The following is a 17,979-nucleotide window of genomic DNA, read 5'->3' on the forward strand; positions in this document are numbered from 1 at the left end:
GGCCCTGTGGCGGGATGGAAACGTTGCCCCCTATGCCTGCAGGGGGAAATGCAGAACGCGCACGGGGGCCCTGTTGTTGCTACACCTTGCTGTGGCGCGCTGCACTTTTCGGCCAGTTGTCATGGCTGACAAAGCGTAATTGCAGAAGACAAAAACCAAAGGAGCCTACCGAGAAGCCGCCACTAAGTCGGCAGGGGTACTTAGCGTGACCCCCGGCGGCCGTCCCATTTGGCTCACGCCCTGAAAAGCTGAGCAAGTTTTTTTTTTTTGTCCACAGGTGGAGAGAAGGCTGCACCGTTCCCAGCGGCACTGCAAGGCCAGGTCGATGCGTGGAGTGAACGGAGCAAGCCCCTTTTTCAGCTCCCGGTTCTAAAAATCCGTTTAATAAGTTGTCCCCGTGTAGAGGACATATCAGATATTAAACTGATAAGAACAGATACTACACTTGATCTTAGCCAAAAGGCCGAGAAGCGATGACCCCCACTCTTTGCTGCCTGATCCAACCTCCTCTGACACTTCTCAAGTGTCGCGGTGCAGTATTGTTAACTGGACGTAACACTGGCCGCTGCTGAGCACCCACCCACGGCCGACCTCTCCACGGACACAGCTGCTTTGACGTTTGACAAACTCACAGGGCTCTGCCAGAAGGCAAAGCCTGCCAAAAATGGAATTTAACTCATTGGTATTCCTCTCCACGGAAGTCTTTAGTAAAAGGCGAAAGACTTGTGCGTGATGAAGAGAAACCAGAGTAAGGACGCTCCTGCCTTCGTGTGGGGCCGAAGTCCCTCGTCGCACCACTCACCACCTTCGCGGAACCCCCTTCTCGGCTTGCGAGGCGTTCCAATTCCCAGGCAACTCCCATTTCCCTGAGGCCGCCCCGGCCCTTTGGCCAAGCCAATCAGATTGCGGACAGACTAAGATCCTGCCTTTTCCAGGCGGGCTAGCAAACGCTCAGCTGCTTGCAGATCTTGAGCGAGGAGCGAGAAAAGGAGACGGGCAACGCGGGGAGCGGTAAAAGGGCCCTGTGGCGGGATGGAAACGTTGCCCCCTATGCCTGCAGGGGGAAATGCAGAACGCGCACGGGGGCCCTGTTGTTGCTACACCTTGCTGTGGCGCGCTACACTTTTCGGCCAGTTGTCATGGCTGACAAAGCGTAATTGCAAGAAGACAAAAACCAAAGGAGCCTACCGAGAAGCCGCCACAAAGTCGGCAGGGGTACTTAGCGTGACCCCCGGCGGCCGTCCCATTTGGCTCACGCCCTGAAAAGCTGAGCAAGTTTTTTTTTTTTGTCCACAAGTGGAGAGAAGGCTGCACCGTTCCCAGCGGCACTGCAAGGCCAGGTCGATGCGTGGAGTGAACGGAGCAAGCCCCTTTTTCACCTCCCGGTTCTAAAAATCCGTTTAATAAGTTGTCCCCGTGTAGAGGACATATCAGATATTAAATTGATAAGAACAGATACTACACTTGATCTTAGCCAAAAGGCCGAGAAGCGATGACCCTCACTCTTTGCTGCCTGAGCCAACCTCCTCTGACACTTCTCAAGTGTCGCGGTGCAGTATTGTTAACTGGACGTAACACTGGCCGCTGCTGAGCACCCACCCACGGCCGTGCTCTCTTTGCACAGGCCGACCTCTCCACGGACACGGCTGCTTTGACGTTTGACAAACTCACAGGGCTCTGCCAGAAGGCAAAGCCTGCCAAAAATGGAATTTAACTCATTGGTATTCCTCTCCACGGAAGTCTTTAGTAAAAGGCGAAAGACTTGCGGTGATGAAGAGAAACCAGAGTAAGGACACTCCTGCCTTCGTGTGGGGCCGAAGTCCCTCGTCGCACCACTCACCACCTTCGCGGAACCCCCTTCTCGGCTTGCGAGGCGTTCCAATTCCCAGGCAGCTCCCATTTCCCTGAGGCCGCCCCGGCCCTTTGGCCAAGCCAATCAGATTGCGGACAGACTAAGATCCTGCCTTTTCCAGGCGGGCTAGCAAACGCTCAGCTGCTTGCAGATCTTGAGCGAGGAGCGAGAAAAGGAGACGGGCAACGCGGGGAGCGGTAAACGGGCCCTGTGGCGGGATGGAAACGTTGCCCCCTATGCCTGCAGGGGGAAATGCAGAACGCGCACGGGGGCCCTGTTGTTGCTACACCTTGCTGTGGCGCGCTGCACTTTTCGGCCAGTTGTCATGGCTGACAAAGCGTAATTGCAAGAAGACAAAAACCAAAGGAGCCTACCGAGAAGCCGCCACTAAGTCCGCAGGGGTACTTAGCGTGACCCCCGGCGGCCGTCCCATTTGGCTCACGCCCTGAAAAGCTGAGCAAGTTTTTTTTTTTTGTCCACAGGTGGAGAGAAGGCTGCACCGTTCCCAGCGGCACTGCAAGGCCAGGTCGATGCGTGGAGTGAACGGAGCAAGCCCCTTTTTCACCTCCCGGTTCTAAAAATCCGTTTAATAAGTTGTCCCCGTGTAGAGGACATATCAGATATTAAACTGATAAGAACAGATACTACACTTGATCTTAGCCAAAAGGCAGAGAAGCGATGGCCCCCACGCTTTGCTGCCTGAGCCAACCTCCTCTGACACTTCTCAAGTGTCGCGGTGCAGTATTGTTAACCGGACGTAACACTGGCCGCTGCTGAGCACCCACCCACGGCCGTGCTCTCTTTGCACAGGCCGACCTCTCCACGGACACAGCTGCTTTGACGTTTGACAAACTCACAGGGCTCTGCCAGAAGGCAAAGCCTGCCAAAAATGGAATTTAACTCATTGGTATTCCTCTCCACGGAAGTCTTTAGTAAAAGGCGAAAGACTTGTGCGTGATGAAGAGAAACCAGAGTAAAAACGCTCCTGCCTTCGTGTGGGGCCGAAGTCCCTCGTCGCACCACTCACCACCTTCGCGGAACCCCCTTCTCGGCTTGCGAGGCGTTCCAATTCCCAGGCAGCTCCCATTTCCCTGAGGTCGCCCCGGCCCTTTGGCCAAGCCAATCAGATTGCGGACAGACTAAGATCCTGCCTTTTCCAGGCGGGCTAGCAAACGCTCAGCTGCTTGCAGATCTTGAGCGAGGAGCGAGAAAAGGAGACGGGCAACGCGGGGAGCGGTAAACGGGCCCTGTGGCGGGATGGAAACGTTGCCCCCTATGCCTGCAGGGGGAAATGCAGAACGCGCACGGGGGCCCTGTTGTTGCTACACCTTGCTGTGGCGCGCTCCACTTTTCGGCCAGTTGTCATGGCTGACAAAGCGTAATTGCAAGAAGACAAAAACCAAAGGAGCCTACCGAGAAGCCGCCACTAAGTCGGCAGGGGTACTTAGCGTAACACTGGCCGCTGCTGAGCACCCACCCATGGCCGTGCTCTCTTTGCACAGACCGACCTCTCCACGGACACAGCTGCTTTGACGTTTGACAAACTCACAGGGCTCTGCCAGAAGGCAAAGCCTGCCAAAAATGGAATTTAACTCATTGGTATTCCTCTCCACGGAAGTCTTTAGTAAAAGGCGAAAGACTTGTGCGTGATGAAGAGAAACCAGAGTAAGGACGCTCCTGCCTTCGTGTGGGGCCGAAGTCCCTCGTCGCACCACTCACCACCTTCGCGGAACCCCCTTCTCGGCTTGCGAGGCGTTCCAATTCCCAGGCAGCTCCCATTTCCCTGAGGCCGCCCCGGCCCTTTGGCCAAGCCAATCAGATTGCGGACAGACTAAGATCCTGCCTTTTCCAGGCGGGCTAGCAAACGCTCAGCTGCTTGCAGATCTTGAGCGAGGAGCGAGAAAAGGAGACGGGCAACGCGGGGAGCGGTAAACGGGCCCTGTGGCGGGATGGAAACGTTGCCCCCTATGCCTGCAGGGGGAAATGCAGAACGCGCACGGGGGCCCTGTTGTTGCTACACCTTGCTGTGGCGCGCTGCACTTTTCGGCCAGTTGTCATGGCTGACAAAGCGTAATTGCAAGAAGACAAAAACCAAAGGAGCCTACCGAGAAGCCGCCACTAAGTCGGCAGGGGTACTTAGCGTGACCCCCGGCGGCCGTCCCATTTGGCTCACGCCCTGAAAAGCTGAGCAAGTTTTTTTTTTTTTGTCCACAGGTGGAGAGAAGGCTGCACCGTTCCCAGCGGCACTGCAAGGCCAGGTCGATGCGTGGAGTGAACGGAGCAAGCCCCTTTTTCAGCTCCCGGTTCTAAAAATCCGTTTAATAAGTTGTCCCCGTGTAGAGGACATATCAGATATTAAACTGATAAGAACAGATACTACACTTGATCTTAGCCAAAAGGCCGAGAAGCGATGACCCCCACTCTTTGCTGCCTGAGCCAACCTCCTCTGACACTTCTCAAGTGTCGCGGTGCAGTATTGTTAACTGGACGTAACACTGGCCGCTGCTGAGCACCCACCCACGGCCGTGCTCTCTTTGCACAGGCCGACCTCTCCACGGACACAGCTGCTTTGACGTTTGACAAACTCACAGGGCTCTGCCAGAAGGCAAAGCCTGCCAAAAATGGAATTTACCTCATTGGTATTCCTCTCCACGGAAGTCTTTAGTAAAAGGCGAAAGACTTGTGCGTGATGAAGAGAAACCAGAGTAAGGACGCTCCTGCCTTCGTGTGGGGCCGAAGTCCCTCGTCGCACCACTCACCACCTTCGCGGAAGCCCCTTCTCGGCTTGCGAGGCGTTCCAATTCCCAGGCAGCTCCCATTTCCCTGAGGCCGCCCCGGCCCTTTGGCCAAGCCAATCAGATTGCGGACAGACTAAGATCCTGCTTTTTCCAGGCGGGCTAGCAAACGCTCAGCTGCTTGCAGATCTTGAGCGAGGAGCGAGAAAAGGAGACGGGCAACGCGGGGAGCGGTAAACGGGCCCTGTGGCGGGATGGAAACGTTGCCCCCTATGCCTGCAGGGGGAAATGCAGAACGCGCACGGGGGCCCTGTTGTTGCTACACCTTGCTGTGGCGCGCTGCACTTTTCGGCCAGTTGTCATGGCTGACAAAGCGTAATTGCAAGAAGACAAAAACCAAAGGAGCCTACCGAGAAGCCGCCACTAAGTCGGCAGGGGTACTTAGCGTGACCCCCGGCGGCCGTCCCATTTGGCTCACGCCCTGAAAAGCTGAGCAAGTTTTTTTTTTCTTCCACAGGTGGAGAGAAGGCTGCACCGTTCCCAGCGGCACTGCAAGGCCAGGTCGATGCGTGGAGTGAACGGAGCAAGCCCCTTTTTCAGCTCCCGGTTCTAAAAATCCGTTTAATAAGTTGTCCCCGTGTAGAGGACATATCAGATATTAAACTGATAAGAACAGATACTACACTTGATCTTAGCCAAAAGGCCGAGAAGCGATGACCCCCACTCTTTGCTGCCTGAGCCAACCTCCTCTGACACTTCTCAAGTGTCGCGGTGCAGTATTGTTAACTGGACGTAACACTGGCCGCTGCTGAGCACCCACCCACGGCCGTGCTCTCTTTGCACAGGCCGACCTCTCCACGGACACAGCTGCTTTGACGTTTGACAAACTCACAGGGCTCTGCCAGAAGGCAAAGCCTGCCAAAAATGGAATTTAACTCATTGGTATTCCTCTCCACGGAAGTGTTTAGTAAAAGGCGAAAGACTTGTGCGTGATGAAGAGAAACCAGAGTAAGGACGCTCCTGCCTTCGTGTGGGGCCGAAGTCCCTCGTCGCACCACTCACCACCTTCGCGGAACCCCCTTCTCGGCTTGCGAGGCGTTCCAATTCCCAGGCAGCTCCCATTTCCCTGAGGCCGCCCCGGCCCTTTGGCCAAGCCAATCAGATTGCGGACAGACTAAGATCCTGCCTTTTCCAGGCGGGCTAGCAAACGCTCAGCTGCTTGCAGATCTTGAGCGAGGAGCGAGAAAAGGAGACGGGCAACGCGGGGAGCAGTAAACGGGCCCTGTGGCGGGATGGAAACGTTGCCCCCTATGCCTGCAGGGGGAAATGCAGAACGCGCACGGGGGCCCTGTTGTTGCTACACCTTGCTGTGGCGCGCTGCACTTTTCGGCCAGTTGTCATGGCTGACAAAGCGTAATTGCAAGAAGACAAAAACCAAAGGAGCCTACCGAGAAGCCGCCACTAAGTCGGCAGGGGTACTTAGCGTGACCCCCGGCGGCCGTCCCATTTGGCTCACGCCCTGAAAAGCTGAGCAAGTTTTTTTTTTTTGTCCACAGGTGGAGAGAAGGCTGCACCGTTCCCAGCGGCACTGCAAGGCCAGGTCGATGCGTGGAGTGAACGGAGCAAGCCCCTTTTTCAGCTCCCGGTTCTAAAAATCCGTTTAATAAGTTGTCCCCGTGTAGAGGACATATCAGATATTAACCTGATAAGAACAGATACTACACTTGATCTTAGCCAAAAGGCCGAGAAGCGATGACCCCCACTCTTTGCTGCCTGAGCCAACCTCCTCTGACACTTCTCAAGTGTCGCGGTGCAGTATTGTTAACTGGACGTAACACTGGCCGCTGCTGAGCACCCACCCACGGCCGTGCTCTCTTTGCACAGGCCGACCTCTCCACGGACACAGCTGCTTTGACGTTTGACAAACTCACAGGGCTCTGCCAGAAGGCAAAGCCTGCCAAAAATGGAATTTACCTCATTGGTATTCCTCTCCACGGAAGTCTTTAGTAAAAGGCAAAAGACTTGTGCGTGATGAAGAGAAACCAGAGTAAGGACGCTCCTGCCTTCGTGTGGGGCCGAAGTCCCTCGTTGCACCACTCACCACCTTCGCGGAACCCCCTTCTCGGCTTGCGAGGCGTTCCAAATCCCAGGCAGCTCCCATTTCACTGAGGCCGCCCCGGCCCTTTGGCCAAGCCAATCAGATTGCGGACAGACTAAGATCCTGCCTTTTCCAGGCGGGCTAGCAAACGCTCAGCTGCTTGCAGATCTTGAGCGAGGAGCGAGAAAAGGAGACGGGCAACGCGGGGAGCGGTAAACGGGCCCTGTGGCGGGATGGAAACGTTGCCCCCTATGCCTGCAGGGGGAAATGCAGAACGCGCACGGGGGCCCTGATTTTGCTACACCTTGCTGTGGCGCGCTGCACTTTTCGGCCAGTTGTCATGGCTAACAAAGCGTAATTGCAAGAAGACAAAAACCAAAGGAGCCTACCGAGAAGCCGCCACTAAGTCGGCAGGGGTACTTAGCGTGACCCCCGGCGGCCGTCCCATTTGGCTCACGCCCTGAAAAGCTGAGCAAGTTTTTTTTTTTTGTCCACAGATGGAGAGAAGGCTTCACCGTTCCCAGCGGCACTGCAAGGCCAGGTCGATGCGTGGAGTGAACGGAGCAAGCCCCTTTTTCACCTCCCGGTTCTAAAAATCCGTTTAATAAGTTGTCCCCGTGTAGAGGACATATCAGATATTAAACTGATAAGAACAGATACTACACTTGATCTTAGCCAAAAGGCCGAGAAGCGATGACCCCCACTCTTTGCTGCCTGAGCCAACCTCCTCTGACACTTCTCAAGTGTCGCGGTGCAGTATTGTTAACTGGACGTAACACTGGCCGCTGCTGAGCACCCACCCACGGCCGTGCTCTCTTTGCACAGGCCGACCTCTCCACGGACACAGCTGCTTTGACGTTTGACAAACTCACAGGGCTCTGCCAGAAGGCAAAGCCTGCCAAAAATGGAATTTAACTCATTGGTATTCCTCTCCACGGAAGTGTTTAGTAAAAGGCGAAAGACTTGTGCGTGATGAAGAGAAACCAGAGTAAGGACGCTCCTGCCTTCGTGTGGGAAAGAAGTCCCTCGTCGCACCACTCACCACCTTCGCGGAACCCCCTTCTCGGCTTGCGAGGCGTTCCAATTCCCAGGCAGCTCCCATTTCCCTGAGGCCGCCCCGGCCCTTTGGCCAAGCCAATCAGATTGCGGACAGACTAAGATCCTGCCTTTTCCAGGCGGGCTAGCAAACGCTCAGCTGCTTGCAGATCTTGAGCGAGGAGCGAGAAAAGGAGACGGGCAACGCGGGGAGCGGTAAACGGGCCCTGTGGCGGGATGGAAACGTTGCCCCCTATGCCTGCAGGGGGAAATGCAGAACGCGCACGGGGGCCCTGTTGTTGCTACACCTTGCTGTGGCGCGCTGCACTTTTCGGCCAGTTGTCATGGCTGACAAAGCGTAATTGCAAGAAGACAAAAACCAAAGGAGCCTACCGAGAAGCCGCCACTAAGTCGGCAGGGGTACTTAGCGTGACCCCCGGCGGCCGTCCCATTTGGCTCACGCCCTGAAAAGCTGAGCAAGTTTTTTTTTTTGTCCACAGGTGGAGAGAAGGCTGCACCGTTCCCAGCGGCACTGCAAGGCCAGGTCGATGCGTGGAGTGAACGGAGCAAGCCCCTTTTTCACCTCCCGGTTCTAAAAATCCGTTTAATAAGTTGTCCCCGTGTAGAGGACATATCAGATATTAAACTGATAAGAACAGATACTACACTTGATCTTAGCCAAAAGGCCGAGAAGCGATGGCCCCCACTCTTTGCTGCCTGAGCCAACCTCCTCTGACACTTCTCAAGTGTCGCGGTGCAGTATTGTTAACTAGACGTAACACTGGCCGCTGCTGAGCACCCACCCATGGCCGTGCTCTCTTTGCACAGGCCGACCTCTCCACGGACACAGCTGCTTTGACGTTTGACAAACTCACAGGGCTCTGCCAGAAGGCAAAGCCTGCCAAAAATGGAATTTAACTCATTGGTATTCCTCTCCACGGAAGTCTTTAGTAAAAGGCGAAAGACTTGTGCGTGATGAAGAGAAACCAGAGTAAGGACGCTCCTGCCTTCGTGTGGGGCCGAAGTCCCTCGTCGCACCACTCACCACCTTCGCGGAACCCCCTTCTCGGCTTGCGAGGCGTTCCAATTCCCAGGCAGCTCCCATTTCCCTGAGGTCGCCCCGGCCCTTTGGCCAAGCCAATCAGATTGCGGACAGACTAAGATCCCGCCTTTTCCAGGCGGGCTAGCAAACGCTCAGCTGCTTGCAGATCTTGAGGCTGACAAAGCGTAATTGCAAGAAGACAAAAACCAAAGGAGCCTACCGAGAAGCCGCCACTAAGTCCGCAGGGGTACTTAGCGTGACCCCCGGCGGCTGTCCCATTTGGCTCACGCCCTGAAAAGCTGAGCAAGTTTTTTTTTTTTGTCCACAGGTGGAGAGAAGGCTGCACCGTTCCCAGCGGCACTGCAAGGCCAGGTCGATGCGTGGAGTGAACGGAGCAAGCCCCTTTTTCAGCTCCCGGTTCTAAAAATCCGTTTAATAAGTTGTCCCCGTGTAGAGGACATATCAGATATTAAACTGATAAGAACAGATACTACACTTGATCTTAGCCAAAAGGCCAAGAAGCGATGACCCCCACTCTTTGCTGCCTGAGCCAACCTCCTCTGACACTTCTCAAGTGTCGCGGTGCAGTATTGTTAACTGGACGTAACACTGGCCGCTGCTGAGCACCCACCCACGGCCGTGCTCTCTTTTCACAGGCCGACCTCTCCACGGACACAGCTGCTTTGACGTTTGACAAACTCACAGGGCTCTGCCAGAAGGCAAAGCCTGCCAAAAATGGAATTTACCTCATTGGTATTCCTCTCCACGGAAGTCTTTAGTAAAAGGCAAAAGACTTGTGCGTGATGAAGAGAAACCAGAGTAAGGACGCTCCTGCCTTCGTGTGGGGCCGAAGTCCCTCGTCGCACCACTCACCACCTTCGCGGAACCCCCTTCTCGGCTTGCGAGGCGTTCCAATTCCCAGGCAGCTCCCATTTCCCTGAGGCCGCCCCGGCCCTTTGGCCAAGCCAATCAGATTGCGGACAGACTAAGATCCTGCCTTTTCCAGGCGGGCTAGCAAACGCTCAGCTGCTTGCAGATCTTGAGCGAGGAGCGAGAAAAGGAGACGGGCAACGCGGGGAGCGGTAAACGGGCCCTGTGGCGGGATGGAAACGTTGCCCCCTATGCCTGCAGGGGGAAATGCAGAACGCGCACGGGGGCCCTGTTGTTGCTACACCTTGCTGTGGCGCGCTGCACTTTTCGGCCAGTTGTCATGGCTGACAAAGCGTAATTGCAGAAGACAAAAACCAAAGGAGCCTACCGAGAAGCCGCCACTAAGTCGGCAGGGGTACTTAGCGTGACCCCCGGCGGCCGTCCCATTTGGCTCACGCCCTGAAAAGCTGAGCAAGTTTTTTTTTTTTGTCCACAGGTGGAGAGAAGGCTGCACCGTTCCCAGCGGCACTGCAAGGCCAGGTCGATGCGTGGAGTGAACGGAGCAAGCCCCTTTTTCAGCTCCCGGTTCTAAAAATCCGTTTAATAAGTTGTCCCCGTGTAGAGGACATATCAGATATTAAACTGATAAGAACAGATACTACACTTGATCTTAGCCAAAAGGCCGAGAAGCGATGACCCCCACTCTTTGCTGCCTGATCCAACCTCCTCTGACACTTCTCAAGTGTCGCGGTGCAGTATTGTTAACTGGACGTAACACTGGCCGCTGCTGAGCACCCACCCACGGCCGACCTCTCCACGGACACAGCTGCTTTGACGTTTGACAAACTCACAGGGCTCTGCCAGAAGGCAAAGCCTGCCAAAAATGGAATTTAACTCATTGGTATTCCTCTCCACGGAAGTCTTTAGTAAAAGGCGAAAGACTTGTGCGTGATGAAGAGAAACCAGAGTAAGGACGCTCCTGCCTTCGTGTGGGGCCGAAGTCCCTCGTCGCACCACTCACCACCTTCGCGGAACCCCCTTCTCGGCTTGCGAGGCGTTCCAATTCCCAGGCAACTCCCATTTCCCTGAGGCCGCCCCGGCCCTTTGGCCAAGCCAATCAGATTGCGGACAGACTAAGATCCTGCCTTTTCCAGGCGGGCTAGCAAACGCTCAGCTGCTTGCAGATCTTGAGCGAGGAGCGAGAAAAGGAGACGGGCAACGCGGGGAGCGGTAAAAGGGCCCTGTGGCGGGATGGAAACGTTGCCCCCTATGCCTGCAGGGGGAAATGCAGAACGCGCACGGGGGCCCTGTTGTTGCTACACCTTGCTGTGGCGCGCTACACTTTTCGGCCAGTTGTCATGGCTGACAAAGCGTAATTGCAAGAAGACAAAAACCAAAGGAGCCTACCGAGAAGCCGCCACAAAGTCGGCAGGGGTACTTAGCGTGACCCCCGGCGGCCGTCCCATTTGGCTCACGCCCTGAAAAGCTGAGCAAGTTTATTTTTTTTGTCCACAAGTGGAGAGAAGGCTGCACCGTTCCCAGCGGCACTGCAAGGCCAGGTCGATGCGTGGAGTGAACGGAGCAAGCCCCTTTTTCACCTCCCGGTTCTAAAAATCCGTTTAATAAGTTGTCCCCGTGTAGAGGACATATCAGATATTAAATTGATAAGAACAGATACTACACTTGATCTTAGCCAAAAGGCCGAGAAGCGATGACCCTCACTCTTTGCTGCCTGAGCCAACCTCCTCTGACACTTCTCAAGTGTCGCGGTGCAGTATTGTTAACTGGACGTAACACTGGCCGCTGCTGAGCACCCACCCACGGCCGTGCTCTCTTTGCACAGGCCGACCTCTCCACGGACACGGCTGCTTTGACGTTTGACAAACTCACAGGGCTCTGCCAGAAGGCAAAGCCTGCCAAAAATGGAATTTAACTCATTGGTATTCCTCTCCACGGAAGTCTTTAGTAAAAGGCGAAAGACTTGTGCGTGATGAAGAGAAACCAGAGTAAGGACACTCCTGCCTTCGTGTGGGGCCGAAGTCCCTCGTCGCACCACTCACCACCTTCGCGGAACCCCCTTCTCGGCTTGCGAGGCGTTCCAATTCCCAGGCAGCTCCCATTTCCCTGAGGCCGCCCCGGCCCTTTGGCCAAGCTAATCAGATTGCGGACAGACTAAGATCCTGCCTTTTCCAGGCGGGCTAGCAAACGCTCAGCTGCTTGCAGATCTTGAGCGAGGAGCGAGAAAAGGAGACGGGCAACGCGGGGAGCGGTAAACGGGCCCTGTGGCGGGATGGAAACGTTGCCCCCTATGCCTGCAGGGGGAAATGCAGAACGCGCACGGGGGCCCTGTTGTTGCTACACCTTGCTGCACTTTTCGGCCAGTTGTCATGGCTGACAAAGCGTAATTGCAAGAAGACAAAAACCAAAGGAGCCTACCGAGAAGCCGCCACTAAGTCGGCAGGGGTACTTAGCGTGAACCCCGGCGGCCGTCCCATTTGGCTCACGCCCTGAAAAGCTGAGCAAGTTTTTTTTTTTTGTCCACAGGTGGAGAGAAGGCTGCACCGTTCCCAGCGGCACTGCAAGGCCAGGTCGATGCGTGGAGTGAACGGAGCAAGCCCCTTTTTCAGCTCCCGGTTCTAAAAATCCGTTTAATAAGTTGTCCCCGTGTAGAGGACATATCAGATATTAAACTGATAAGAACAGATACTACACTTGATCTTAGCCAAAAGGCCGAGAAGCGATGACCCCCACTCTTTGCTGCCTGAGCCAACCTCCTCTGACACTTCTCAAGTGTCGCGGTGCAGTATTGTTAACTGGACGTAACACTGGCCGCTGCTGAGCACCCACCCACGGCCGTGCTCTCTTTGCACAGGCCGACCTCTCCACGGACACAGCTGCTTTGACGTTTGACAAACTCACAGGGCTCTGCCAGAAGGCAAAGCCTGCCAAAAATGGAATTTAACTCATTGGTATTCCTCTCCACGGAAGTCTTTAGTAAAAGGCGAAAGACTTGTGCGTGATGAAGAGAAACCAGAGTAAGGACGCTCCTGCCTTCGTGTGGGGCCGAAGTCCCTCGTCGCACCACTCACCACCTTCGCGGAACCCCCTTCTCGGCTTGCGAGGCGTTCCAATTCCCAGGCAGCTCCCATTTCCCTGAGGCCGCCCCGGCCCTTTGGCCAAGCCAATCAGATTGCGGACAGACTAAGATCCTGCCTTTTCCAGGCGGGCTAGCAAACGCTCAGCTGCTTGCAGATCTTGAGCGAGGAGCGAGAAAAGGAGACGGGCAACGCGGGGAGCGGTAAACGGGCCCTGTGGCGGGATGGAAACGTTGCCCCCTATGCCTGCAGGGGGAAATGCAGAACGCGCACGGGGGCCCTGTTGTTGCTACACCTTGCTGTGGCGCGCTGCACTTTTCGGCCAGTTGTCATGGCTGACAAAGCGTAATTGCAAGAAGACAAAAACCAAAGGAGCCTACCGAGAAGCCGCCACTAAGTCGGCAGGGGTACTTAGCGTGACCCCCGGCGGCCGTCCCATTTGGCTCACGCCCTGAAAAGCTGAGCAAGTTTTTTTTTTTTTGTCCACAGGTGGAGAAAAGGCTGCACCGTTCCCAGCGGCACTGCAAGGCCAGGTCGATGCGTGGAGTGAACGGAGCAAGCCCATTTTTCACCTCCCGGTTCTAAAAATCCGTTTAATAAGTTGTCCCCGTGTAGAGGACATATCAGATATTAAACTGATAAGAACAGATACTACACTTGATCTTAGCCAAAAGGCCGAGAAGCGATGACCCCCACTCTTTGCTGCCTGAGCCAACCTCCTCTGACACTTCTCAAGTGTCGCGGTGCAGTATTGTTAACTGGACGTAACACTGGCCGCTGCTGAGCACCCACCCACGGCCGTGCTCTCTTTGCACAGGCCGACCTCTCCACGGACACAGCTGCTTTGACGTTTGACAAACTCACAGGGCTCTGCCAGAAGGCAAAGCCTGCCAAAAATGGAATTTAACTCATTGGTATTCCTCTCCACGGAAGTGTTTAGTAAAAGGCGAAAGACTTGTGCGTGATGAAGAGAAACCAGAGTAAGGACGCTCCTGCCTTCGTGTGGGGCCGAAGTCGCTCGTCGCACCACTCACCACCTTCGCGGAACCCCCTTTTCGGCTTGCGAGGCGTTCCAATTCCCAGGCAGCTCCCATTTCCCTGAGGCCGCCCCGGCCCTTTGGCCAAGCCAATCAGATTGCGGACAGACTAAGATCCTGCCTTTTCCAGGCGGGCTAGCAAACGCTCAGCTGCTTGCAAATCTTGAGCGAGGAGCGAGAAAAGGAGACGGGCAACGCGGGGAGCGGTAAACGGGCCCTGTGGCGGGATGGAAACGTTGCCCCCTATGCCTGCAGGGGGAAATGCAGAACGCGCACGGGGGCCCTGTTGTTGCTACACCTTGCTGTGGCGCGCTGCACTTTTCGGCCAGTTGTCATGGCTGACAAAGCGTAATTGCAGAAGACAAAAACCAAAGGAGCCTACCGAGAAGCCGCCACTAAGTCGGCAGGGGTACTTAGCGTGACCCCCGGCGGCCGTCCCATTTGGCTCACGCCCTGAAAAGCTGAGCAAGTTTTTTTTTTTTGTCCACAGGTGGAGAGAAGGCTGCACCGTTCCCAGCGGCACTGCAAGGCCAGGTCGATGCGTGGAGTGAACGGAGCAAGCCCCTTTTTCAGCTCCCGGTTCTAAAAATCCGTTTAATAAGTTGTCCCCGTGTAGAGGACATATCAGATATTAAACTGATAAGAACAGATACTACACTTGATCTTAGCCAAAAGGCCGAGAAGCGATGACCCCCACTCTTTGCTGCCTGATCCAACCTCCTCTGACACTTCTCAAGTGTCGCGGTGCAGTATTGTTAACTGGACGTAACACTGGCCGCTGCTGAGCACCCACCCACGGCCGACCTCTCCACGGACACAGCTGCTTTGACGTTTGACAAACTCACAGGGCTCTGCCAGAAGGCAAAGCCTGCCAAAAATGGAATTTAACTCATTGGTATTCCTCTCCACGGAAGTCTTTAGTAAAAGGCGAAAGACTTGTGCGTGATGAAGAGAAACCAGAGTAAGGACGCTCCTGCCTTCGTGTGGGGCCGAAGTCCCTCGTCGCACCACTCACCACCTTCGCGGAACCCCCTTCTCGGCTTGCGAGGCGTTCCAATTCCCAGGCAACTCCCATTTCCCTGAGGCCGCCCCGGCCCTTTGGCCAAGCCAATCAGATTGCGGACAGACTAAGATCCTGCCTTTTCCAGGCGGGCTAGCAAACGCTCAGCTGCTTGCAGATCTTGAGCGAGGAGCGAGAAAAGGAGACGGGCAACGCGGGGAGCGGTAAAAGGGCCCTGTGGCGGGATGGAAACGTTGCCCCCTATGCCTGCAGGGGGAAATGCAGAACGCGCACGGGGGCCCTGTTGTTGCTACACCTTGCTGTGGCGCGCTACACTTTTCGGCCAGTTGTCATGGCTGACAAAGCGTAATTGCAAGAAGACAAAAACCAAAGGAGCCTACCGAGAAGCCGCCACAAAGTCGGCAGGGGTACTTAGCGTGACCCCCGGCGGCCGTCCCATTTGGCTCACGCCCTGAAAAGCTGAGCAAGTTTTTTTTTTTTGTCCACAAGTGGAGAGAAGGCTGCACCGTTCCCAGCGGCACTGCAAGGCCAGGTCGATGCGTGGAGTGAACGGAGCAAGCCCCTTTTTCACCTCCCGGTTCTAAAAATCCGTTTAATAAGTTGTCCCCGTGTAGAGGACATATCAGATATTAAATTGATAAGAACAGATACTACACTTGATCTTAGCCAAAAGGCCGAGAAGCGATGACCCTCACTCTTTGCTGCCTGAGCCAACCTCCTCTGACACTTCTCAAGTGTCGCGGTGCAGTATTGTTAACTGGACGTAACACTGGCCGCTGCTGAGCACCCACCCACGGCCGTGCTCTCTTTGCACAGGCCGACCTCTCCACGGACACGGCTGCTTTGACGTTTGACAAACTCACAGGGCTCTGCCAGAAGGCAAAGCCTGCCAAAAATGGAATTTAACTCATTGGTATTCCTCTCCACGGAAGTCTTTAGTAAAAGGCGAAAGACTTGCGGTGATGAAGAGAAACCAGAGTAAGGACACTCCTGCCTTCGTGTGGGGCCGAAGTCCCTTGTCGCACCACTCACCACCTTCGCGGAACCCCCTTCTCGGCTTGCGAGGCGTTCCAATTCCCAGGCAGCTCCCATTTCCCTGAGGCCGCCCCGGCCCTTTGGCCAAGCCAATCAGATTGCGGACAGACTAAGATCCTGCCTTTTCCAGGCGGGCTAGCAAACGCTCAGCTGCTTGCAAATCTTGAGCGAGGAGCGAGAAAAGGAGACGGGCAACGCGGGGAGCGGTAAACGGGCCCTGTGGCGGGATGGAAACGTTGCCCCCTATGCCTGCAGGGGGAAATGCAGAACGCGCACGGGGGCCCTGTTGTTGCTACACCTTGCTGTGGCGCGCTGCACTTTTCGGCCAGTTGTCATGGCTGACAAAGCGTAATTGCAAGAAGACAAAAACCAAAGGAGCCTACCGAGAAGCCGCCACTAAGTCCGCAGGGGTACTTAGCGTGACCCCCGGCGGCCGTCCCATTTGGCTCACGCCCTGAAAAGCTGAGCAAGTTTTTTTTTTTTGTCCACAGGTGGAGAGAAGGCTGCACCGTTCCCAGCGGCACTGCAAGGCCAGGTCGATGCGTGGAGTGAACGGAGCAAGCCCCTTTTTCACCTCCCGGTTCTAAAAATCCGTTTAATAAGTTGTCCCCGTGTAGAGGACATATCAGATATTAAACTGATAAGAACAGATACTACACTTGATCTTAGCCAAAAGGCAGAGAAGCGATGGCCCCCACGCTTTGCTGCCTGAGCCAACCTCCTCTGACACTTCTCAAGTGTCGCGGTGCAGTATTGTTAACCGGACGTAACACTGGCCGCTGCTGAGCACCCACCCACGGCCGTGCTCTCTTTGCACAGGCCGACCTCTCCACGGACACAGCTGCTCTGACGTTTGACAAACTCACAGGGCTCTGCCAGAAGGCAAAGCCTGCCAAAAATGGAATTTAACTCATTGGTATTCCTCTCCACGGAAGTCTTTAGTAAAAGGCGAAAGACTTGTGCGTGATGAAGAGAAACCAGAGTAAAAACGCTCCTGCCTTCGTGTGGGGCCGAAGTCCCTCGTCGCACCACTCACCACCTTCGCGGAACCCCCTTCTCGGCTTGCGAGGCGTTCCAATTCCCAGGCAGCTCCCATTTCCCTGAGGTCGCCCCGGCCCTTTGGCCAAGCCAATCAGATTGCGGACAGACTAAGATCCTGCCTTTTCCAGGCGGGCTAGCAAACGCTCAGCTGCTTGCAGATCTTGAGCGAGGAGCGAGAAAAGGAGACGGGCAACGCGGGGAGCGGTAAACGGGCCCTGTGGCGGGATGGAAACGTTGCCCCCTATGCCTGCAGGGGGAAATGCAGAACGCGCACGGGGGCCCTGTTGTTGCTACACCTTGCTGTGGCGCGCTCCACTTTTCGGCCAGTTGTCATGGCTGACAAAGCGTAATTGCAAGAAGACAAAAACCAAAGGAGCCTACCGAGAAGCCGCCACTAAGTCGGCAGGGGTACTTAGCGTAACACTGGCCGCTGCTGAGCACCCACCCATGGCCGTGCTCTCTTTGCACAGTCCGACCTCTCCACGGACACAGCTGCTTTGACGTTTGACAAACTCACAGGGCTCTGCCAGAAGGCAAAGCCTGCCAAAAATGGAATTTAACTCATTGGTATTCCTCTCCACGGAAGTCTTTAGTAAAAGGCGAAAGACTTGTGCGTGATGAAGAGAAACCAGAGTAAGGACGCTCCTGCCTTCGTGTGGGGCCGAAGTCCCTCGTCGCACCACTCACCACCTTCGCGGAACCTCCTTCTCGGCTTGCGAGGCGTTCCAATTCCCAGGCAGCTCCCATTTCCCTGAGGCCGCCCCGGCCCTTTGGCCAAGCCAATCAGATTGCGGACAGACTAAGATCCTGCCTTTTCCAGGTGGGCTAGCAAACGCTCAGCTGCTTGCAGATCTTGAGCGAGGAGCGAGAAAAGGAGACGGGCAACGCGGGGAGCGGTAAACGGGCCCTGTGGCGGGATGGAAACGTTGCCCCCTATGCCTGCAGGGGGAAATGCAGAACGCGCACGGGGGCCCTGTTGTTGCTACACCTTGCTGTGGCGCGCTGCACTTTTCGGCCAGTTGTCATGGCTGACAAAGCGTAATTGCAAGAAGACAAAAACCAAAGGAGCCTACCGAGAAGCCGCCACTAAGTCGGCAGGGGTACTTAGCGTGACCCCC

General features: G+C 55.4%; 34 non-coding genes across 34 annotated transcripts; all 34 read right to left on the reverse strand.

The window, feature by feature from the left end:
* Positions 1-284: 284 nt before the first annotated feature.
* Positions 285-475, reverse strand: LOC137114200 (U2 spliceosomal RNA). The gene has a single exon (XR_010913310.1). It is a non-coding gene; the product is annotated as a U2 spliceosomal RNA (small nuclear RNA).
* Positions 476-636: 161 nt separating this feature from the next.
* Positions 637-752, reverse strand: LOC137113737 (U5 spliceosomal RNA). Its single transcript, XR_010912859.1, has one exon. It is a non-coding gene; the product is annotated as a U5 spliceosomal RNA (small nuclear RNA).
* A 551-nt stretch (positions 753-1,303) lies between these two features.
* On the reverse strand, positions 1,304-1,494 carry LOC137113252 (U2 spliceosomal RNA). The gene has a single exon (XR_010912387.1). It is a non-coding gene; the product is annotated as a U2 spliceosomal RNA (small nuclear RNA).
* Positions 1,495-1,675: 181 nt separating this feature from the next.
* LOC137113995 (U5 spliceosomal RNA) lies at positions 1,676-1,790 on the reverse strand. Its single transcript, XR_010913111.1, has one exon. It is a non-coding gene; the product is annotated as a U5 spliceosomal RNA (small nuclear RNA).
* Positions 1,791-2,341: 551 nt separating this feature from the next.
* Positions 2,342-2,532, reverse strand: LOC137114246 (U2 spliceosomal RNA). The gene has a single exon (XR_010913355.1). It is a non-coding gene; the product is annotated as a U2 spliceosomal RNA (small nuclear RNA).
* Positions 2,533-2,713: 181 nt separating this feature from the next.
* Positions 2,714-2,829, reverse strand: LOC137113739 (U5 spliceosomal RNA). The gene has a single exon (XR_010912861.1). It is a non-coding gene; the product is annotated as a U5 spliceosomal RNA (small nuclear RNA).
* Positions 2,830-3,405: 576 nt separating this feature from the next.
* Positions 3,406-3,521, reverse strand: LOC137113740 (U5 spliceosomal RNA). The gene has a single exon (XR_010912862.1). It is a non-coding gene; the product is annotated as a U5 spliceosomal RNA (small nuclear RNA).
* Positions 3,522-4,073: 552 nt separating this feature from the next.
* Positions 4,074-4,264, reverse strand: LOC137114202 (U2 spliceosomal RNA). Its single transcript, XR_010913311.1, has one exon. It is a non-coding gene; the product is annotated as a U2 spliceosomal RNA (small nuclear RNA).
* A 181-nt stretch (positions 4,265-4,445) lies between these two features.
* LOC137113870 (U5 spliceosomal RNA) lies at positions 4,446-4,561 on the reverse strand. Its single transcript, XR_010912990.1, has one exon. It is a non-coding gene; the product is annotated as a U5 spliceosomal RNA (small nuclear RNA).
* Positions 4,562-5,111: 550 nt separating this feature from the next.
* On the reverse strand, positions 5,112-5,302 carry LOC137114203 (U2 spliceosomal RNA). Its single transcript, XR_010913312.1, has one exon. It is a non-coding gene; the product is annotated as a U2 spliceosomal RNA (small nuclear RNA).
* A 181-nt stretch (positions 5,303-5,483) lies between these two features.
* On the reverse strand, positions 5,484-5,599 carry LOC137113950 (U5 spliceosomal RNA). The gene has a single exon (XR_010913067.1). It is a non-coding gene; the product is annotated as a U5 spliceosomal RNA (small nuclear RNA).
* A 551-nt stretch (positions 5,600-6,150) lies between these two features.
* LOC137114356 (U2 spliceosomal RNA) lies at positions 6,151-6,341 on the reverse strand. Its single transcript, XR_010913460.1, has one exon. It is a non-coding gene; the product is annotated as a U2 spliceosomal RNA (small nuclear RNA).
* Positions 6,342-6,522: 181 nt separating this feature from the next.
* Positions 6,523-6,638, reverse strand: LOC137113872 (U5 spliceosomal RNA). Its single transcript, XR_010912992.1, has one exon. It is a non-coding gene; the product is annotated as a U5 spliceosomal RNA (small nuclear RNA).
* A 551-nt stretch (positions 6,639-7,189) lies between these two features.
* Positions 7,190-7,380, reverse strand: LOC137114372 (U2 spliceosomal RNA). Its single transcript, XR_010913475.1, has one exon. It is a non-coding gene; the product is annotated as a U2 spliceosomal RNA (small nuclear RNA).
* A 181-nt stretch (positions 7,381-7,561) lies between these two features.
* On the reverse strand, positions 7,562-7,677 carry LOC137113951 (U5 spliceosomal RNA). The gene has a single exon (XR_010913068.1). It is a non-coding gene; the product is annotated as a U5 spliceosomal RNA (small nuclear RNA).
* Positions 7,678-8,227: 550 nt separating this feature from the next.
* Positions 8,228-8,418, reverse strand: LOC137114138 (U2 spliceosomal RNA). Its single transcript, XR_010913250.1, has one exon. It is a non-coding gene; the product is annotated as a U2 spliceosomal RNA (small nuclear RNA).
* Positions 8,419-8,599: 181 nt separating this feature from the next.
* Positions 8,600-8,715, reverse strand: LOC137113741 (U5 spliceosomal RNA). Its single transcript, XR_010912863.1, has one exon. It is a non-coding gene; the product is annotated as a U5 spliceosomal RNA (small nuclear RNA).
* Positions 8,716-9,097: 382 nt separating this feature from the next.
* On the reverse strand, positions 9,098-9,288 carry LOC137114227 (U2 spliceosomal RNA). The gene has a single exon (XR_010913335.1). It is a non-coding gene; the product is annotated as a U2 spliceosomal RNA (small nuclear RNA).
* Positions 9,289-9,469: 181 nt separating this feature from the next.
* On the reverse strand, positions 9,470-9,585 carry LOC137113873 (U5 spliceosomal RNA). Its single transcript, XR_010912993.1, has one exon. It is a non-coding gene; the product is annotated as a U5 spliceosomal RNA (small nuclear RNA).
* Positions 9,586-10,135: 550 nt separating this feature from the next.
* On the reverse strand, positions 10,136-10,326 carry LOC137114204 (U2 spliceosomal RNA). Its single transcript, XR_010913313.1, has one exon. It is a non-coding gene; the product is annotated as a U2 spliceosomal RNA (small nuclear RNA).
* Positions 10,327-10,487: 161 nt separating this feature from the next.
* On the reverse strand, positions 10,488-10,603 carry LOC137113743 (U5 spliceosomal RNA). The gene has a single exon (XR_010912864.1). It is a non-coding gene; the product is annotated as a U5 spliceosomal RNA (small nuclear RNA).
* A 551-nt stretch (positions 10,604-11,154) lies between these two features.
* On the reverse strand, positions 11,155-11,345 carry LOC137113253 (U2 spliceosomal RNA). Its single transcript, XR_010912388.1, has one exon. It is a non-coding gene; the product is annotated as a U2 spliceosomal RNA (small nuclear RNA).
* Positions 11,346-11,526: 181 nt separating this feature from the next.
* LOC137113744 (U5 spliceosomal RNA) lies at positions 11,527-11,642 on the reverse strand. Its single transcript, XR_010912865.1, has one exon. It is a non-coding gene; the product is annotated as a U5 spliceosomal RNA (small nuclear RNA).
* A 541-nt stretch (positions 11,643-12,183) lies between these two features.
* LOC137114205 (U2 spliceosomal RNA) lies at positions 12,184-12,374 on the reverse strand. The gene has a single exon (XR_010913314.1). It is a non-coding gene; the product is annotated as a U2 spliceosomal RNA (small nuclear RNA).
* A 181-nt stretch (positions 12,375-12,555) lies between these two features.
* On the reverse strand, positions 12,556-12,671 carry LOC137113745 (U5 spliceosomal RNA). The gene has a single exon (XR_010912866.1). It is a non-coding gene; the product is annotated as a U5 spliceosomal RNA (small nuclear RNA).
* A 552-nt stretch (positions 12,672-13,223) lies between these two features.
* Positions 13,224-13,414, reverse strand: LOC137114354 (U2 spliceosomal RNA). The gene has a single exon (XR_010913458.1). It is a non-coding gene; the product is annotated as a U2 spliceosomal RNA (small nuclear RNA).
* A 181-nt stretch (positions 13,415-13,595) lies between these two features.
* LOC137113952 (U5 spliceosomal RNA) lies at positions 13,596-13,711 on the reverse strand. Its single transcript, XR_010913069.1, has one exon. It is a non-coding gene; the product is annotated as a U5 spliceosomal RNA (small nuclear RNA).
* A 550-nt stretch (positions 13,712-14,261) lies between these two features.
* Positions 14,262-14,452, reverse strand: LOC137114206 (U2 spliceosomal RNA). Its single transcript, XR_010913316.1, has one exon. It is a non-coding gene; the product is annotated as a U2 spliceosomal RNA (small nuclear RNA).
* Positions 14,453-14,613: 161 nt separating this feature from the next.
* Positions 14,614-14,729, reverse strand: LOC137113746 (U5 spliceosomal RNA). The gene has a single exon (XR_010912867.1). It is a non-coding gene; the product is annotated as a U5 spliceosomal RNA (small nuclear RNA).
* Positions 14,730-15,280: 551 nt separating this feature from the next.
* Positions 15,281-15,471, reverse strand: LOC137113254 (U2 spliceosomal RNA). The gene has a single exon (XR_010912389.1). It is a non-coding gene; the product is annotated as a U2 spliceosomal RNA (small nuclear RNA).
* Positions 15,472-15,652: 181 nt separating this feature from the next.
* Positions 15,653-15,767, reverse strand: LOC137113996 (U5 spliceosomal RNA). The gene has a single exon (XR_010913112.1). It is a non-coding gene; the product is annotated as a U5 spliceosomal RNA (small nuclear RNA).
* Positions 15,768-16,318: 551 nt separating this feature from the next.
* On the reverse strand, positions 16,319-16,509 carry LOC137114247 (U2 spliceosomal RNA). The gene has a single exon (XR_010913356.1). It is a non-coding gene; the product is annotated as a U2 spliceosomal RNA (small nuclear RNA).
* Positions 16,510-16,690: 181 nt separating this feature from the next.
* On the reverse strand, positions 16,691-16,806 carry LOC137113747 (U5 spliceosomal RNA). Its single transcript, XR_010912868.1, has one exon. It is a non-coding gene; the product is annotated as a U5 spliceosomal RNA (small nuclear RNA).
* A 576-nt stretch (positions 16,807-17,382) lies between these two features.
* LOC137113748 (U5 spliceosomal RNA) lies at positions 17,383-17,498 on the reverse strand. Its single transcript, XR_010912869.1, has one exon. It is a non-coding gene; the product is annotated as a U5 spliceosomal RNA (small nuclear RNA).
* Between the last annotated feature and the right edge of the window lie 481 nt (positions 17,499-17,979).

The sequence above is a fragment of the Channa argus genome, unplaced genomic scaffold (genome assembly GCF_033026475.1).
Source record: "Channa argus isolate prfri unplaced genomic scaffold, Channa argus male v1.0 Contig016, whole genome shotgun sequence".
NCBI classification, from domain to species: Eukaryota; Metazoa; Chordata; class Actinopteri; order Anabantiformes; family Channidae; genus Channa; species Channa argus.